Consider the following 20,121-nt stretch of genomic DNA (forward strand, 5'->3'; position numbering starts at 1 on the left):
TCATACGGCCTATATTAGAGGAATCCTCATAGCGATTGGAGCAAAAAAGAAGAGGGAAAGAAGATAAAAAATAAACACGATTCTTAGTGAACTCAGTGAGTTAGAGCAGATACATAATCATAAAGTAACAAAAGAGATTATGCAGAGGGTAATAAATAAAAGAGAAGAATTAAATACATTTCTGCAAGAAGATAAGAGAAGCGTGTTCAATAAAATGATAAGTGAGACATACAGATGGGGAGATAGGCTAGGAAAGTATTTAATGAGGGCTCAGTGAAAAAAAAACCTAGTAACTATATAGAGAAAATAAGAGACCACAAAGGAGAATTAATGTATTCAACTAAAGATATAGCTAAAGTGTTTTAAGAATATTATAATAATCTATATAATATTATCCCCAACAGCTCCATAAGTAAAGATGAAGTAGGAAAAATAGAAAAAAGACAGACATACTTAAAAAAGGCAGGATTACCAAAATTAAGTGAGAAGCAATTAAAATGCCTAGAATCAGCAATAACGCAGGAGGACATACACTTAGCATTAAAGAGCACTATAGCTGGGAAACGTCCAGGACCTGATGGATACACAGTGAGATATTCTAAAAAATATAAAGAATTATTAGTACATAAACTGAGAATATATATGAATGCATTGGGAGGAGAGATGGAAATGAGGAGGGAATCCCTACAAGCCCATGTAGTTCTCATACATAAGGAAGTTAAAGATGATACTCACTGTTCAAGTTATAGACCGATTTCCTTATTAAACACAGATACCAAACTATATGCAAAAGTTCTGGCAAACAGGTTTAAAGACCTAATGCCGGAATAGATACACATAGACCAAGTAGGTTTTGTCTCAGGGAAAGGGGGTAGAGATAACGGACTGAGATCTCTGTTTCTCATACAAAAAAGTAGGAAAGAGAAAATCCCTGCGGTGGTACTCTCTATCGATGCTGAAAAGGCATTTGATAGAGTAGATTGTGGATATATGTTGGATACATTGGAAGTATTGGGGATGGGACCTAGAATGAGAGAGTGGATAAGAAAACTATATAGTCAACCCTCTGCAGCAATCATGGTTAATGGGGAATTGTCAGAGTATTTTAGGATGCAGCACAGAACTAGAAAGGGATGCCCTTTGTCTCCATTGCTATATGTTTTATCATTGGAATCTCTTTTGGCTACAATAAGGAATACTATAGCTATAAACGGAATTTCGATAGGAGATACGGAGCATACGGTGGCAGCTTATGCAGATGACATGCTGTTCTATGTGGGAAACCCAAGGATAACATTGCCAAATTTAATGAAATCACTGGAAGAATATGGGGAAATGTCAAATTTAAAGTTAACCCAACAAAAAAGAAAAATAGATAACAGGAGGAATTTCCCTTTGTTTGGAGAGAAAAAGAATTTAAATATCTAGGAATTAAATTAACTGTATGCTCCAAAAACTTGTATAAATTGCATTATATCCCATTGTTAAATGACATCATGGATGAACTAAGGAAATTAGGAGGGGGAACCCCGTCATGGATAGGTCGTATAAATTTGATAAAAATGGTGATTGTTCCAAAAATATTATATCAATTTCAAATGATACCAATTAAACTACCAGAGGTATACTTTTGATCAATTAAAAAAAATTAATAAGATTTATTTGGAGGAATAAAAAACGAGAATAAGCCAGGAAATTCTATGTAGAAATAAAGAGAAACGAGAATTGGGAGTCCCAGATTTAAAGAGATATTATAACTCGGTAACAATGGCGAGAATGTTTGATTGGTCATATAATGCAGAGGGGAAAATCTGGGTTAAAATGGAAAATATACTAAGTAATACTAAATTAAGTGGAATTGTATGGTTACCTCCACAATACAGAGGATTAGCAGCAGACAGTACAAGTTTGTTGACATTTAATGTTTTAAGAGTTTGGGATGTTTTACACAAACAGATGGGATGGGAATTTAATTCATTGTTAATGCCCTTAAAGTCCACAGAGTTTTTTCCCCCCCCGGGTAAATAAGGGAAGTGGATTAAGAAGGAAGATGCACAATTAATGGATATAATGGTGGGGGAGGAAATAGGATCACTTAAGGAATTGGAAAAAAAGGAGAAGTTTTTACGAGAATGGATGAGTGGCGTTATTTTCAGATGAAACACTTTATAGGAAAGCCTCCAAAGCCTTTAAGACTAAGAGAGGATTGGACTCCTTTTGAGCACTTATTAGGTATACGGGGAGGTGGGAAACAGGGAACCTCTAAAATATATAAGATTCTCACTGAAATAAACGCAGATAAAAGTCCTACATATATAGAAAAATGGGAAAGAGAAATAGGAGTAACAATAGATGTGGAAAAACAGTGGAAAATGTATAGAATAATCCATGTAAATATAAATAGGCAGGAGGTAGAAATGAATTATAAGTGTTTGGAAAGATGGTATATCACACCAAGTGTGGCACACAGATTGAGTGGAGATATTTCACCTTTATGTTGTTTTCTGTAGGAGCGGGTGCCAAGGTCCAACGCGTTTCACACTGGAGCTACTAGTGACAAATATGAGGGTTCGATTCTTTCAGTCCTTTATGAACTTAATTTTGTAATAAAAGTTGATGTTTATTTTTTTAAAGTGTTGTCTTTGTTCTGAGAGAAGGTGTTCAGATCATGAAAATCCCAATCTTTTCTTGTTCCTTTTTTGATGGGCATACTGTCCAGTTCCTTCCCAGTTACTTTGCCCTGCAGCCACATGGACTCATTCACACGTTTCTCCAATAACCAGTATAGGGGTGTTGTGTTTAATACTTTTGGAGAATTGGGATAGGGATGAGGGAGATGAGTGGGATACTCCAAAAATAAGATCTATGTACACTTGAGAACTTTATCTAATCTTTAGAGCAAGCTATGTCAGAGTTTCTGCTTGAATCAAACAATCGGCCTTCAGCTTTAGGGCAGTAGTAAATGGTAGTAGTAGTAGCAGTAACAGTGGTAGTATCAGTAACTTCTTTAGAGCCCCAGAGCAATACCCCATTTAAATGTAGGCCAGGTGGACACCAGCCCTGTGGTAGACCCGCACCTGACTCCCTAGCATTAGAAGGGGTTAACCAGCACTTAGTCTCTAAGATCCTTTAGGGGTGTCTGTACTCACAAGGCCTAAGAGTAGCTGGATGCCTTCCTCCGTGATACCAGACCAGATCTTCAGTAGACGGCCCCTCAGTCAGCACAGCAGAACCCAGGACTTAGCATTCAGGCCCTCAGGTCACCCTCCTGAAGCCACATGGCAGTAGTTGTCTGGGAGGGCAGTGTGCCCTCTCTCAGGCTTGGACGATCCTATGCAGGAAAGATCCAGAACTTCAGTGCTCACTGAATAAATCCTGCTACCCAGCATGCCTTCAGAGCCTCTCCCTGGTCAATAGGTTGGGGCTCTATCAATATTCATGTTACCTTCTGCATAATGCCACACCTATCATCCAGAAACCTCTACAGTCTCCTGGATACAGAGGAAGCTATAGGTAGACTGGTAGCAGCTGAGCACACAGAGCAGACCTAACTAAGTGATCACAGCTCACCGAGTACAGAGATCTGACCATGCTTTTTACAGCCACTCAGACTACAGTGGGATATTACATTTACCTATCAAATACCAAGCTAAAGCTCACTATGTAAACCTAGCACCAAACTAGGAGGGAGCTACACAAATGTTATGCAGTTTGCCATAAAAGCATTTTTAGGTCATGGCCCCGGTCTGTCTCACACTGATCCATGTGCTTGTTGTGTTCCACAGATCACCATCCCATCACCTCCAACCACAAAGGTTTATGGACATTGTAATCATGATGACGTGGGGCTGAGACTGTACTTTCCAGGAGGACATCTTTCCCTGACATTCAGAGAGGTATGGAGGGCACAGACTGGGGGAGGGGTGTAATGATGGGACATGGAGGGTACAATATGTCTGAAAAACCCCAGACTGTCCAGGGGGTACAGAGATGACAACAGGTCGGTATCATGGGAAGCTGTTTTTAATAAGAGGGGATATGTGATCTACAGATATCAGACAATATGAGGCGGACAGTTTGGAATTTTGTATTAGGTAGCAATGGTCTGTTTCAAATACCACTTTATGCCGTGACCCGGCCTGTATGGACAGGATCCCCGTGTGCAATGTACTAATCCAGCAGGATCCAAAGATAGCTTAAAGGATAAGATCACCTTTTGGACAAAAATAATAAATGTACATTTTTTTGCAAGTAAAACAATGTGCATTTATTATTTTTGTCCAAAAGAGCCTGGAAAGCATTGCACCAGAGATCAGTAGATTGCTGATGTCATGCAGGTCTCCTGCAGACCTGTCAGAATACCTGCTTGCCATATGAGATGTATGGTATGTACGGGGTGTATGGGGTGTATAAGGTGTATGAGATGTATGGGATGTACGGGGTGTATGTGGTGTATAAGGTGTATGAGATGTACAGGGTGTACAGGATGTGTTGGATGTATGGGGTCTATAGGGTGTATGGGATGTGTGGGATGTACAGGGTGTATGGGAGGTATGGTATGTATGGGATGTATGGGGTTTATGGGGTTGTACGGGATGTACAGGGTGTATGTGGTGTATGAGATGTATGGGATGTACGGAATGCATGGAATGTATGGGTTGTACGGGATGTACAGGATATATGGGGTGTATGGAGTGTATGGGATGTGTGGGATGTACGGGATGTACAGGATGTATGGGGTGTATGGAGTGTATGGGATGTATGGGGTGTATGGGGTGTACGGGATGTATGAGATGTATGGGATGTATGAAATGTACCGGATGTACGGGATGTACAGAATGTATGGGGTGTGTGGGATGTACCGGATGTACGGGATGTATGGAATGTATGGGGTGTACGGGATGTACGGGATGTACGGAATGTATGGGGTGTACGGGATGTGAGGGATGTACGGAATGTATGGGGTGTACGGGATGTGAGGGATGTACAGAATGTATGGGGTGTACGGGATGTGAGGGATGTACGGAATGTATGGGGTGTACGGGATGTGAGGGATGTACAGAATGTATGGGGTGTACGGGATGTGAGGGATGTACCGGATGTATGGGATGTACGGAATGTATGGGGTGTACGGGATGTGAGGGATGTATGGAATGTATGGGGTGTACGGGATGTGAGGGATGTACCGGATGTACGGAATGTATGGGATGTATGGGACGTACGGGATGTACGGGATGTATGGGGTGTATGGGATGTACGGGATGTACGGGATGTATGGGGTGTACGGGATTGTAAGGGATGTATGGGGTGTACGGTCAAGCAGATATTCTGACAGGAAGCTTCAATGAACTACTACGGTGCTCCACAGTGTGTCCCTGGAAGTCTGTAAAGCTCATCATACACTATACAACCTGATTGTACAATCTCCTTTAGCTCTAGGGAATAAGGGAAACAATGACGAAGGCAAAGAGTGTCTGGGTCAAGCGGGTCCAAAAGAGGTCAGAGGTTATAATACAAGCCGCAGTTTGACCTTTTTTGGACCCGTCTGTCCCAGACACTCTTTGCCTTCGTCATTGTTTCCCTTGTTCCCTCAGTTATGTTTGGGCCCTGAGGACACCACATGACTATTTCCAAGTGAGTCGGCTATATACATGGGGGCTACTATTTAGTCTATTATATTTTTGACCCCCTCTCTAGGGTTTTCCCTTATTTTCAATACAATTTTCATTATAGTCCACATTTGGTAGTGTCCCGGTTATCCCATTTTCTATATGCTCCTTTAGCTCTACCATCAATTATGTAGCTCAAGGGCCTGCCTGATTGGACACAGAGTGATTGGATTGATAGGTGTGTCCTATTATATAGTGTTGGTAAATCTAAAGACGATTGTACAGAAATCATACAATCAGATTGCATAGTGTATGACCATATTTATACACCTAGTCACGCTTTCAGTGTCACTAATTGTTAATAACACTCCAAACATGGAAGCAAACACACATCTTGCCGAGTGAAAAAACGTGAGACAAATGCAGCAAAAAACGCAGTAAAAAATGTGCAAACAGCAACATGCCAAACTGTCCCAAGAGGTACTTTGCCACATTTGTTGCTCAAAGAGAAGGCCATCGAAATCAATGGGCTGCCCTATGAGTGTCAAGGGAAAAACTCTGCCCAAGAACATGCGCCCCACTACACGAGGTGTGGATGGGGCCTGAAAGTGACATTGGTGTGTTTGCACAGGGACAATGACCACCGAGTGTCTCCATCCGCTTTCTCCTATGTACTTGTATAAAGCTGGCCACACACTACGCAACCTGATTGTATATGTAGACCTACCCCCTTGAGTATTTGTCAGGTTCCCTGTCTGTCCTGAGCCTGCCTTGAAAGCCCCACCCCCGCTGACTCCACCCTAGACCTTGGACCAGGAGCACCCCCTGGATAAAACCATAAACTAGACTCACACACAGTTTAGAGTGGATTGATATTTTGCCGATATTGAGGTCAGAATGCAGCACAATAAAATGACAAGAGAACATGTGCATTGGAGAACACAGCCTATTCCCAACCAGGGTGCCCAGGTACCCAGAGGTGCCTGGGGGTTTCTTCAGGGGTGCCTGGGGGTTTCTTCAGGGGTGCCTTGGGGTTTCTTCAGGGATGCCTTGGCAAAAATGTCCAAAAATTGCCCAAAACTTGTATACAAGCCAGCGGGTGGAACAAGCCTGTCGTTTAGTTACACAAAGCCACAGGTTTTCATTGTGCAGCATTACGACCTTCTAGCTGCCGGCGTTCTGACAACCAATGACATCATCAGTGGATAAGGAGGACGTCAGCTGCCTATACAGCATCCTGGTTTAACCCTCTCCCTGCCCTCTCCATCACTTTTGGGGTCACATTAGCTCAGTGATGGAGAAAAGCTGAGGGAGAAGAGAAACATTGGAATACTACTGCTTTGGGTCATTGTCCATCTGCACTGTGAAGCGTCCAATGAGTTGTGAAGCATTTGGCTGAATATGAGCAGATAATATTCCCGAAACACTTCAGAATTCATCCGGCTGCTTTTGTCAGCAGTCACATCATCAATAAATACAAGAGAAGCAGTTCCATTGGCAGCCATACATGCCCACGCCATGACACTACCATCACCATGCTTCACTGATGAGGTGGTATGCGACGGATCATGAGCAGTTCCTTTCCTTCTCCATACTCTTCTCTTCCCATCACTCTGGTACAAGTTGATGTTGGTCTCATCTGTCCATAGGATGTTGTTCCAGAACTGTGAAGGCTTTTTTAGATATCGTTTGGCAAACTCTAATCTGGCCTTCCTGTTTTTGAGGCTCACCAATGGTTTCCATCTTGTGGTGAACCCTCTGTATTCACTCTGGTGAAGTCTTCTCTTGATTGGTGACTTTGACACACATACACCTACCTCCTGGAGAGTGATCTTGATCTGGCCAACTGTTGTGAAGGGTGTTTTCTTCACCAGGGAAAGAATTCTTCGCTCATCCACCACAGTTGTTTTCCGTGGTCTTCCGGGTCTTTTGGTGTTGCTGAGCTCACCGGTGCGTTCCTTCTTTTTAAAAATGTTTCAACCAGTTGTTTTGGCAACGCCTAATGTTTTTGCTATTTCTGTGATGGGTTTGTTTTGTTTTTTCAGCCTAATGATGGCTTCACTGATAGTGACAGCTCTTTGGATCTCATCTTGAGAGTTGACAGCAACAGATTCCAAATGCAAATAGCACACTTGAAATGAACTCCGGACCTTTTATCTGCTCATTGTAATTTGGATAATGAGGGAATAACACACACCTGGCCATGAAACAGCTGAGAAGCCAATTGTCCCATTACTTTTGGTCCCTTAACAAGTGGGAGGCACATATGCAAGCTGCTGTAATTCCTACACCGTTCACCTGATTTGGATGTAAATACCCTCAAATTAAAGCTGACAGTCTGCAGTTAAAGCACATCTTCTTTGTTTTATTTCAAATCCATTGCGGTGGTGTATAGAGCCAAAAATGTTAGAATTGTGTCCATGTCCCAATATTTATGGACTTGACTGTACATGTGTGGGTGTCGCTGCGTTATATAGAACTATTAGAACAGTTTTTCACATTTTAGAATGGGATGCCTCAAGACTGTTCATAATTTTAAAGGGGGCCTTGACTGAAAAAAGGTTGAGAAACACTGGGGTAACAGATAACACTCTCAGAAGACTCTAATAAGGGTTGCAACTCAGCACCACTTCAATCAATTCTTAGATGTCCTGCAAATCATGTTTGGGCTCTCAGTTACTGGGGGCTGGGTTTAACTCTGAAAAAGGGGGTATTTAATTAGATATATCAATGTCCCTTTTTTGTCCATTTTGTCCCTTTAACACAGAGGTGTCCAATCTTCTGCATGCTTGATGGGGCCCTAGTTGGTGCACAGGAGGGTTTAAATTTTTCTTGATGTAGAGGCAAGATTTCTTCAAGAGAGTGTAAACACAAAGGAAGGGAACTTCTCCTTTAAGTGAGGTTGAATTTGGATGATATTTCTTTACCACACAGAGTAAAATCTGAGATTAGACTGAGATTGTGGAACGAGGAGGAAGCAGTGTTAGGAGGGGTTCATTCCTCATTAAAAGGTGTCAATCTAGGGTGATAAGGAAGTTCCTTGATGAGTAGAACAGACTGTAACTGAGACATGAATGTATCTTGATCTGCAGAATGCATATATTGCAGCAGAATCCTGAGATTCAATGTGCTGAGAGTGTAATAATCAGTAGGCCACAGGGCAGGATAGGCCAGACAATCTCAGCCTTAGCACAATAACTTGTGAAGCAGAGGGTGCTGAACGGGAAAGAAAGACATTGAGCTTAGTAATGTCACTTGTAACTTAGATGATTTGAGTATGGAGCTCTCTCACCTGATTGGTAGCCTCGGTCATATAGCAGATAGTCTCTCTGTAGGGGGCCCCCGTGTTCCCTCAATCCCTCCATCATAGAGCAATGCAGATGAAAGCACTTCGGTCTGCCTGCTCGCAGGATTGTCAGTCCGGCTTGTCAGCGGTCAATGATTCCTCCTCTCTTTCACTCTCTGCAGTCTGGTCCAGCTCGGCTCTCCAGTATCCCGCACAGCCATCTCCTCACACCTGCTCTCTGGCTCTCACTGTTCATGTCGTGTCCTCTGATTCCCAGGCTTCTGTATTTAGCTGTCCCCGCCCCCTTAGCCAGTCCCTCTGGGAAATGTAGTTTGTTAGCTCATTATTAAGCAGCAAAGTCCTGCTATCAGCCTACAAGTCCAACAAAGCTTTTCTTCAACAAAGTCTGTATAACTGAGCTGCACAACACTGCCATCTTGTGTCCATTTAACATCCTGCAGCCAGTATTACAGCAGGGTGTTACATACAATATCTGAACAATTTCCTTTAAATTTACCAAAATTATAGAACAGGAGGACCCACCAGAAAAACCTACTCAGTTTGTATCAAATCCGGATGGCCATTATGCTGTAAAGCTGATGGGAGATCTAAAGGAGACTGTACAATCAGATTGTATGGTGTATGGCTACCTTAAAGGAAGAAGTAGGAAAGTGGGTGGAAATAAAAAGGAGGGGGTATAGTGATGAGGGAGGTGAGGTCCAGAGAAGTAAAACACTCCATTTTTGATACATTATGACAGTGCACAATGGAATATGAAGTTTCTTGGATGGTCACATGATGCTACAGGAAGTGATGGCTCCAGAATGTATTGTTTAAAATTCTGACCAGAGAGGTGCAGACTGACCCCTGGTTCACACTATGACTGCGACTGCTGCAATAATCACACCTGTCCCTGCAACCACCCACAGTCATATTGTGTTTCTCTTGTGGGGGGGTGGCGTTAATTATGAATGGCACCCCCACGCATCACATCCCACAACATGATCACCATGTGATTGTGGGTGCGGGAACCACACAGAAAGCCCATGGTCAAAATTACAACATGGTTTCCATGGGTGAAACGTGGCCACAACAGCCCGTGGGATACACTAACGTGATCCGGGCCTGAAGGCTGCCATGGACTGTGAGAGATAAGCACATTAGGATGGTTTGGGCAGAAAAATATTAGAAAAGGCTTCTATTTATTATGAAAAGTCAAATTCTGCCTGAAAAGGTGAACTTATGCAGGCCATAGACGGGTCGAAAATCAGCCGATTTTTCGGACGGAAAAAAAAATCGGACGATTTTCGCACTGTTAATGGGTTAATTGGTCAGCCATTTTTCAGAGTTTTGGCACATTTTTTTAATTGGTAAAGTTTGAAAAAAACGGCCAATTTTGCCGATCAGCCGGTTTTCCCGGCAATGATGGGCAAATCGGTCGATCGTTTTACCGATAAAAAATCTGCACATGAGCCATGACCTACAAGAAGAAGAAGAAGAAAAAGAAGAAGAAGAAATCCAATCCGCTATTATATTTGACATGAAAAAGTATTGCAGTTGCAACAATGTATCTATTTGTATCCGAATAAAAACATCTGTATCTGAAATGGATACAAATAGATACATTGTTGCAACCACAAGACTTTTTCATGTCAAATTTAATAGCGGAGCTCTCTGCAAGGGACAGAAGTTTAAATGCCAGCCGTAGACGGGACGAAAATCGGACGATTTTTTTTTTTACCATTGGTGGTAACGTCGGCCTATTAAAAGACCGATTTTTCATTTTTTTTTATCTATGGCCTGCATTAGCCTTTACGTGTCAATGGTTGCTGGGATGCAGGCACCTGGCCACACAACATCACATGTTTCTGGGTGCAGGCATCTGAGCCACACAACATCACATGTTTCTGGGTGCAGGCATCTGGGCCACACAACATCACATGTTTCTGGGTGCAGGCATCTGGGCCACACAACATCACATGTTTCTGGGTGCAGGCATCTGGGCCACACAACATCACATGTTTCTGGGTGCAGGCACCTGGGCCACACAACATCACATGTTTCTGGGTGCAGGCACCTGGCCACACAACATCACATGTTTCTGGGTGCAGGCACCTGGCCACACAACATCACATGTTTCTGGGTGCAGGCATCTGGGCCACACAACATCACATGTTTCTGGGTGCAGGCACCTGGCCACACAACATCACATGTTTCTGGGTGCAGGCACCTGGCCACACAACATCACATATTGCTGGGTGCAGGCATCTGGGCCACACAACATCACATGTTTCTGGGTGCAGGCATCTGGGCCACACAACATCACATGTTTCTGGGTGCAGGCATCTGGGCCACACAACATCACATGTTTCTGGGTGCAGGCACCTGGCCACACAACATCACATGTTTCTGGGTGCAGGCATCTGAGCCACACAACATCACATGTTTCTGGGTGCAGGCATCTGGGCCACACAACATCACATGTTTCTGGGTGCAGGCATCTGGGCCACACAACATCACATGTTTCTGGGTGCAGGCATCTGGGCCACACAACATCACATGTTTCTGGGTGCAGGCACCTGGGCCACACAACATCACATGTTTCTGGGTGCAGGCATCTGGCCACACAACATCACATGTTTCTGGGTGCAGGCACCTGGCCACACAACATCACATGTTTCTGGGTGCAGGCATCTGGGCCACACAACATCACATGTTTCTGGGTGCAGGCACCTGGCCACACAACATCACATGTTTCTGGGTGCAGGCACCTGGCCACACAACATCACATGTTTCTGGGTGCAGGCATCTGGGCCACACAACATCACATGTTTCTGGGTGCAGGCATCTGGCCACACAACATCACATATTGCTGGGTGCAGGCATCTGGGCCACACAACATCACATGTTTCTGGGTGCAGGCATCTGGGCCACACAACATCACATGTTTCTGGGTGCAGGCACCTGGCCACACAACATCACATGTTTCTGGGTGCAGGCACCTGGCCACACAAGATCACATGTTTCTGGGTGCAGGCATCTGGGCCACACAACATCACATGTTTCTGGGTGCAGGCATCTGGCCACACAACATCACATATTGCTGGGTACAGGCATCTGGGCCACACAACATCACATGTTTCTGGGTGCAGGCATCTGGGCCACACAACATCACATGTTTCTGGGTGCAGACATCTGGGCCACACAACATCACATGTTTCTGGGTGCAGGCATCTGGGCCACACAACATCACATGTTTCTGGGTGCAGGCATCTGGGCCACACAACATCACATGTTTCTGGGTGCAGGCATCTGGGCCACACAACATCACATGTTTCTGGGTGCAGGCAGCATGGCTGCATAGCCTCAATGGTTGTTATGGTGTTGGTGGCACCATATGATGATGATGATCTAGGACAACCAGCATTGTCCATTTTTGGAGCTCCCCTCCTCCTCTTGCTGTCTGTCACAATGCCCGCCCACTTTTCTCACCATCCCAGCCCGTTCCTCCTTTCTTTGTGTTGACTTCACTGTCCCCTCCCCTGCAGAGCGCAGAGCACTGTGCACCCATTAGGTCCAGGCTCCATGTAGGAGAGCAGTGCATACTGACTGGTACAGACATGGCCGGTGGAGGGAGGATAGTCTTTCTCATATGTCCTCTCTCCTCTCCCGGATGGTCCTCCTATTAGTGGGGGTCCTACAGTCATCACATGGGGGGCTTACAAAGTGATCAATGCCAGCAGAGTGATGAGATTGGCTCGCTCTGCTCCAGAACCTTTATTACTCGCTATCTCTGCAAAGTCTACAGTGTACAATAGCTTCATAGTTCCAGGAGGGCTGAGAACACTGTCAGATCTTCTCCACATCCATCTCTCTGCTATCACTGGCTCCTGTGGCTCCTGAAGGACAAGCCTGGAGAACGGTTTTACTTATCACACCGCTATTAGCTCCACCCCCTACTCCACCCTCTGTCCTGGGGGGGGGGGGGGCAATTCATGGAAATGGGCTGCAAAGGTGCCCAAAAGCATGACACAATGCATTGCACCAGCAGTAATACATACAGTATAATATGTGGGACACAACTAGTAACAATTGTATTGAAGGACCCATTTGTACTATTCTTTTGTAGAACAAGATGAAGAGTTCGTTTTACCTGGAGGAGATTTATACTCGCATACGGAAAGAAGGTAATACAATAAATAATTCTAATTTATTAATATTTATTAAACATGAAGTTTATTCAACTGACCAGTGGTGGAGGCTAGTGGTGTTACACCCCGCAGTCTTTTCTGTCTTTTAAAGAGCCTACTGGTGAGATCCCTGCAATGAGCTCCAGAACCTGTACACTTGTTTTCCCCTTTATGAGGGGCTCCCACCATCCCTGAGTTGAGTTCCCTGGTCTGTACACCTGCTGTGCTCTTTATGAAGGGTTCCTGGTATAATAGTCCTAGCTGAGCTCAGCCTTGTATCCATGCATTGATCTTGTTCACCCTGCTTATATTTTGTAATTGTTAGCTTGGGTAATGGCCCTCATGGTGCTCAGCTGGGCTGCCTTGTACAGTAGATTAGTCTATACAGGTATAGCATCATTCTCTTTGTATACCATCTCTAGCCATGTCCAGCCTTGTCTCCTATGTATACCATCCTCTGATGATACATCATTTGTCTTCTTCCAGTTGGCAGTCATGCTCACATGTAATCTATGTGTTTTTGGTTTACAGATGAGACTGACATAAGAGACTTTGTGTTACTAAAATCCTGGGTTACCCCACTTGGACATTCATTTACTTCTGAAGAAGTGATATTGAGGATTGGTCCCAATGTGAGCGTCGTGCTCCAAGATGTCCAGGTTCAGGCCTTTACACTGGAAGGGGATCATTTCACAAATGGTAAGCCACTCCGGGATGATAATATTGACTCTCGTTATGTAGCATTTTACCTGAACCTTTACCTCATGGGGATCTGATCTCACCATTGCAGACGGGATCACCAAACTCTGCAGAATCATCTCATCCAGTTGTTTGTGACTTTTTCCTTTATTTTATTAACAATTCTGTGTGTTTTTCATTCATCTTCCTATGTCAGGGGCACAGCATTTTCTGATACAGAGGTCATGTCTCGGCTCCCTCACCTTCCCCTAACCTTCTCCCCTTTACTGTCTACACCATCCAGAGGAAGCCTGGAGCAAGGGGCATTAATGGCCTTTCTTTTGCATATTCTTCTTGCCAGGCTGACCCTCCTCCACAGACCCTGAACAGTTTGCAGATCAGGACTTTTGTTTTTACGATAAACTTGCATCATGTTTGTTCTAAGTCAGTGTTGGAGGAAGTCCGAAGGTCAGAACTAGCGTAGGAGAATTAACATTTTCAGTAAATCACCCGCGACCTCCAATGTATTTTAACATGAAGATGGGAAGCTGACATACAACAATTAGTGATGGGCCGAACACCCCCCTTCAGTTCAAACCTACAGAATGTTCGACCGTGAACTTCGAACAGGAACAATATACTGAGCGGTATCTTACTGCATCTGAGTATGTGATAAGATACGCTCAGTTACTACAATACCACAGGAGTTATATTATTCTGTCATGCGGTATTTTAGTAGTGAGACATTCATTCATGATTCAGCTGTCAGTGGGGTTAAAAGATGTAAAAATAATTGTTGGCATTGCCCGACAATTAAACATTTAAAAAAAAAACGATGTGGTTTCCCCCCATCCATGCCAAGCACTTTGGGTCTGGTATAGATTTTGAGGGGAACCCCCGTGCTAACATTTTTTTTTAAATGGCATGAGGGTTCCCCCCCAAAATCCATACCAGACCCTTATCCAAGCATGCAGCCCAGCAGGTCAGAAAAAGGAGGGGATGAGCGAGCGCCACCCTCCCCCTACTGAACCATATCAGGCAACATGCCCAAAAATGGAGGTTGTGCTTGTTGATGGGTACAAGGACCTCTTCCCCACAACCCTAGACTGTGGTTGTGGGAGTCTGGGGGTGGGGGGCTTATCGGAATCCGGAAGTCCTCTTTAACTAGGGGGCCCCCAGATTCCAGCCACCCCCCCCCCCCCATGTCAATGAGTATGCTACCTATTCACAAAAAAAAGTGTAGTGTAAAAATGACAGGAGGCTGTCCTTGACAAGTTCTTTATTAAATATAAACTTTAAAAAAAGTCCCCCGAAGTGGATCCAACGTCACTCATGATAATACTATACACTGTCACTGCACTAATGACACCGGCTAGGAAGGGGTTAACATCCAGGGTGATCAAGGGGTTAAATGTGTGCCTAACTATACATAATGTCTGTACTGTGTGCAGGGGTGGACTGACAACTTATGGGGCCCCCGGGCAATAGGGGATCATGGGGCCCCTGTGTCCTTGCCCAAACTCAAAAAAGCCTATGAAAAAGGTACCAGGGGCATCTCATGGGGCCCCCTACTGACCCCGGGGCCCTCAGGCAGTGCCCGAGTTTCATAATGGTCAGTCCGCCCCTGACTGTGTGCTGCCTATACTAAAAGATCTTTCAGCAAAGCAGGGATGAGAAACTGACAGATGGCTCCCTCTGTACAGAACTCTGTGTTGTAAAAGGACCTGTCATGTTATTATAGACAGGATCGGGGTAAGAGGACCTGTCATGTTATTATGGACAGGATTGGGGTAAGAGGATCTGTCATGTTATTATGGACAGGATCGGGGTAAGAGGACCTGTCATGTTATTATAGACAGGATCGGGGTAAGAGGACCTGTCATGTTATTATGGACAGGATTGGGGTGAGAGGACCTGTCATGTTATTATGGACAGGATTGGGGTAAGAGGACCTGTCATGTTATTATGGACAGGATTGGGGTGAGAGGACCTGTCATGTTATTAGGAACAGGATTGGGAGAAGCGTTCTTTATACTGATCAATCAATTTACTGTTCATTACTCTTGCAGTTTCAAATAACAATGCTTAACATGGATAGAAGAAGGTAAAATAATAATAAATGAACCAATTGTGTAATAAAATAACTGCATTGTAGATCTTATTGTACAATTCTCTAACACTTTCCTCTTACACTTTTGCAGATAATGAATCTACGTTTGTCATTATGGGTAAGGAACTTATTATACAACGTAACTTAATTTATATCACATTACTGTCCTGACATTAATTGGGGTAAGTTCCTGACGTCTTCATGCCCATAGACCGGCTCTGGATGCGAGGACGCCAGGAACAGTCCACCGCTGGACATGGGGAAGCACTGTTTTCCGGAGGATGGAAGGATCAGGTAAGTATAGATTTTACTTGCACTCCTGGATAAAACAAGCAATTAACTCATGCAGAAACATCTCTCCCAAAATTGAATATCCTCTAAAATATCTTAGCTTTTCCCCCAAAACCATTTTATCACATAATTGCACATTTAAGCATGAAGCAAGTTCCTTAACATTGGCATTATCATCCCAACCGATAATCCTTCACCCAACATATACAAGTTTCATCGCTGTCTATTGGCTGAAGTTACAAAAAGTACTTCTATATTGCCATAAACATACTCCAAAAATGTGATTACCCTTCACATACACACAAATAATAGGTGCCACTGTCAATTAGGACGACTGCTTTTTATAGGTCTTTTTGGATCCACTTCCTTTACATATGTTACACGTATCTCACACGATGACATCATCACGTAGATGTCATGCACGCATTACATACATCACATTCACTAACAACATTAGCATGTGTGCAAAATGCAAGGTGATGGCCTGACGACCCCACACAATAGATAAACATAAACCTCGATTACTGTATTTTCCATAACAATTGGACGACAGGTTTACAATCACCTAATATAAGCTTCATTTTCTGCTTCTGTTATTGTAAATAGCAAGAGTATTTTTAATGGGTGTATAATTTTTTAGGGTATTTTCATTTCTAGCATCCTGTTAATATTTCTCAATCAGTGGTAATTCTTTAACAATAAAACTATTTTTCTTTATCGTACATTATGGGACACATAGCAGCCATAATAATCCCTACTCATAGGGTTATACACCACCGACAGGTGATTGGACACTGGCAACATAACAGGAAGTCCCTTCCTATATAACCCTTCCATACAAGAAGGATCTTGTTTTTTTTGCCATTGTCAGAAGTTGATGGTCTCTGCTGTGTAGCTCTCTGCATGATGTTACCAGATTCTCAACAGTTACAACTGGGATGTGGAGAATGGTCCTATAGGGATTCATTCCTACAGTTATTATCATTTAGAAAACTGCTACCTGGACCCCTGCACTGGACAGAGAGGACGAGATGTGGGGACAGCCTGTAATGTATTCGAACAGGACCTTGAGTTTATGGAACCTTGCACATTGATTTATTGCCAAGGTGTGGTCCAGTAGGGTGCTATACAGGTCCAAGATAATGAATCCTAGCATGGGAGATCCTTAAGGCTCATCATAAGGGGTGAAAATTGGATCCCTTCCCCTGGGAAGGGGAGAGGCACTGAGGCTAGACTGGTAGCCCCTGGTAGTCCTGTTGGTAATTGTCTAGTTTTCCCCTCCCCCCTCTCCTTTGGTACATGGACAATAGGGTTAGGGAATTGACCCCGTGGGATTATTTGCTATTTTTACTTGTTCAGTATGTTTATTGTTGGAGAAGTGGCTGCTGATGTGGTGTCATCTTGTGTCCCTGCTTTTGGCCAGGCTGCCTGGCCTGCACTGCGCTCCCTCCAGGATGTGGTAGAACCACAATGAGGAGGAATTAAGAAATCCTGGCTGCTTTTCAGGCGGCTCCATCACCATGTTTCAGTGGCAGTGCTGAGAAGCCACCTGGAGGCCTTACAGAAGTGGGGTGTTATGGCAGCAGCAATACTGCCTGCTTTGTAACAGCATCAGGATAACCTGGTGGTGCAGGAAAGACCGCAGCAGCTTCAGCTATGGAAGTGACACTCCCCAGTTAACACTGACATCCCAAAGTATAGATACAGTTGAAGCAATGTTTATCCTTGACACTCCCATCCTCATCGGGCCTCCAGGATCATGTGAGTACACCTGTGGAAGTTGGTGGGGATGCTGGTGTCTTAGTCTCCTAGTGTAACCTGTGCGCTGTTGGTGGTTGCACAGTGTACTCTCAACTGGCTGGGATTGTCCCATTTGTGGTGTGAGCAATCCATGTGTTTAACAGATGGCAGAGAAGTGGGGACACAGGGGGGTGGGTCCCTAATACCTCAGTCAGGTAGGAAAGAACCTAGGTGTGATCCCCTGGTACTGTTCCCCAGGGGTTCAATGTATTCCTTGAGGTTCTGACTCTCTTCTCTTATCAGGTACTTACACTACCTCAGCGGCACCTTTCCTCCAGTTCCTCTGTGACAAAAGAAGAGTTTTTGCCTGCATTACAGGAACCATCATGCTTATGAAATTAGGCTTTTCCTTCCCTTCTTGCATATTTTTAGGGGAGGAGGAACTTGCAGGGGATGACGCTGAAATGGACTACAGCATACCTGAGGATATAGAGGCAGAAGATTCAGTTTTCCAAGGACTCTTTGCCAGACTCAGAAAATGTTCAGGCAATTTCTTGAGGAGGCACTTCTCTTCTCAGAAAGTCCACCCCTGGGTCATGACAGGCACCACAAGGTCCTCATAGTTCCCTGTTCATCCTCACGCAAAAGGGGACGTTTTGCTTTAAGGACTGCTCCCCCATTCCCCATTAAGGATTGGCACCTTTGGGGAGTGGGGGGGGGGGAGGGTACCCGAATTTGACAGGTACCCGCTCCCATTTCCGGTCCGATCGCCTAGGCAAAAAGAAACAGATGGTGCCCTCCCTCTCTGTTGTCCTTGGGACACGTGACAGGTCCCAAAAGACTACAGGACCATTCACGGAGTGCAGTATTACTCGCGCATGCGCAGTGGGTACCCGGCTGTGAAGCCACAAGATATCACAGCCGAGTGCCCACACTGAAGATGCCGGCCTCCTGGAATCCAGGACAGCCGGTCAAATGGGCTGCGGGGGACACACCACGGGGCCGAGGGACAGGTAAATGGCTATTTTTTTTTTTACAGTTTTTGTAGCTGCTGACTTTTATTTTTTTTTGACAGGTGAGTGAAACTCCACTTTAAGGAAATTTTGAATGCAAGCTGGGTTCTCCTGACAATGTGTTCATTCCACGGAAGAGATTTGCCCAGCAATACCCACTGGAGAATGATTAATTATGTAGTGGTATATGCCCTCTGTAGGTGCGACAATCTCTTGTCTAAATGAAAGCCTTATGTGACCGGTGGTCATAGAGGACAAGTGAGTTTGCTGTGCATTGGCTCAGGGCTAAAAGCTGCAATTTCAGAGCTTTCCTCCTCCACAATTCACACTTTTAAATATTTCTTTTATCTGCAAAAGAAATGTGTCTCTTTTGCAAGCTCTCAATCATCTTCCTTCTCAGGGAGTTCTTATTATGATTCCAGAGAAAAAGAAGTTCTGCTGTAGCCTCTCTACAACTGTAAAACTGAAGGGCAAATTTCACCCATATTTGACCTCTCTCTCCAGTTAGGGGGATTCCTGTCATCAGTGGGCATAAGGGATTCCTACATGTCCCAAACTTTCCACCTTACCAGAGGTTCTTTGGTGTTGGTGGTGAAGGACCATCATTTTCAAAAGATGGCCCTGCATTTGGCCAGTCCACTGCTCCCAAGAGCCTGGCTCTGGTTGGAGCTCTTGCATTTCCAAAGTCCCCCTGCTATAGGACACCTGGAAAGCTTACTTCTGAGGAAGATATTCAGTTCAGTTATTAAGTTCAGTCATTCCTACCAAGCTGAAAGCAAGAAAGATGATTTATCTAAGTCTTATTTGCATGGTGTGAGGCTTTTCGATTCATCCTCATGAGTATTATGTGCGTACAATGTGGACCAATTCTTGGCATTTCTCCAATTCCAACTGAGTTGATAAGGGATGGCCTTGAGTATGATCAAGGATCAATATTTAGCCTTGATGTTCTTTCAGAAAGCCATTATTTCACACTCCCTGTTGTGAGCTTTTGTGCAGGGCATCAATCATATTGTTCCATCACTTAAACCTTTGTTGGTTATGTGGGACTTTGATGTTCCTCCTCCCAGATGCTTGCCATACTCTACATAAAATATAGTGAAATGTTCTCTACTATTTGTGTTGTCCTCATTGTTCATTTCAGAAGATGATGAAGTGCTCACTATAAGGCCATGCTCTGGATATATACAGAGTCCATTTTATT

The 20,121-nt window shown here is 44.2% G+C and overlaps 1 pseudogene across 1 annotated transcript in view; it reads left to right on the plus strand.

Annotated features, from left to right (window-relative positions):
- The window catches only part of LOC149441793 (proteinase-activated receptor 1-like), a 53,131-nt pseudogene that overhangs the window by 27,670 nt on the left and 5,340 nt on the right, over positions 1–20,121 (plus strand). The window contains exons 3-6 of the transcript XR_016307297.1: positions 3,786–3,896; positions 13,025–13,082; positions 13,617–13,784; positions 15,965–15,991. The product of XR_016307297.1 is annotated as a proteinase-activated receptor 1-like (transcript). The remainder of the gene's footprint in view (positions 1–3,785; positions 3,897–13,024; positions 13,083–13,616; positions 13,785–15,964; positions 15,992–20,121) is intronic.

This window comes from Staurois parvus, unplaced genomic scaffold, assembly GCF_062004578.1.
Source record: "Staurois parvus isolate SC_StPar_1 unplaced genomic scaffold, SC_StPar_1.0 ptg000947l, whole genome shotgun sequence".
NCBI classification, from domain to species: domain Eukaryota; kingdom Metazoa; phylum Chordata; class Amphibia; order Anura; family Ranidae; genus Staurois; species Staurois parvus.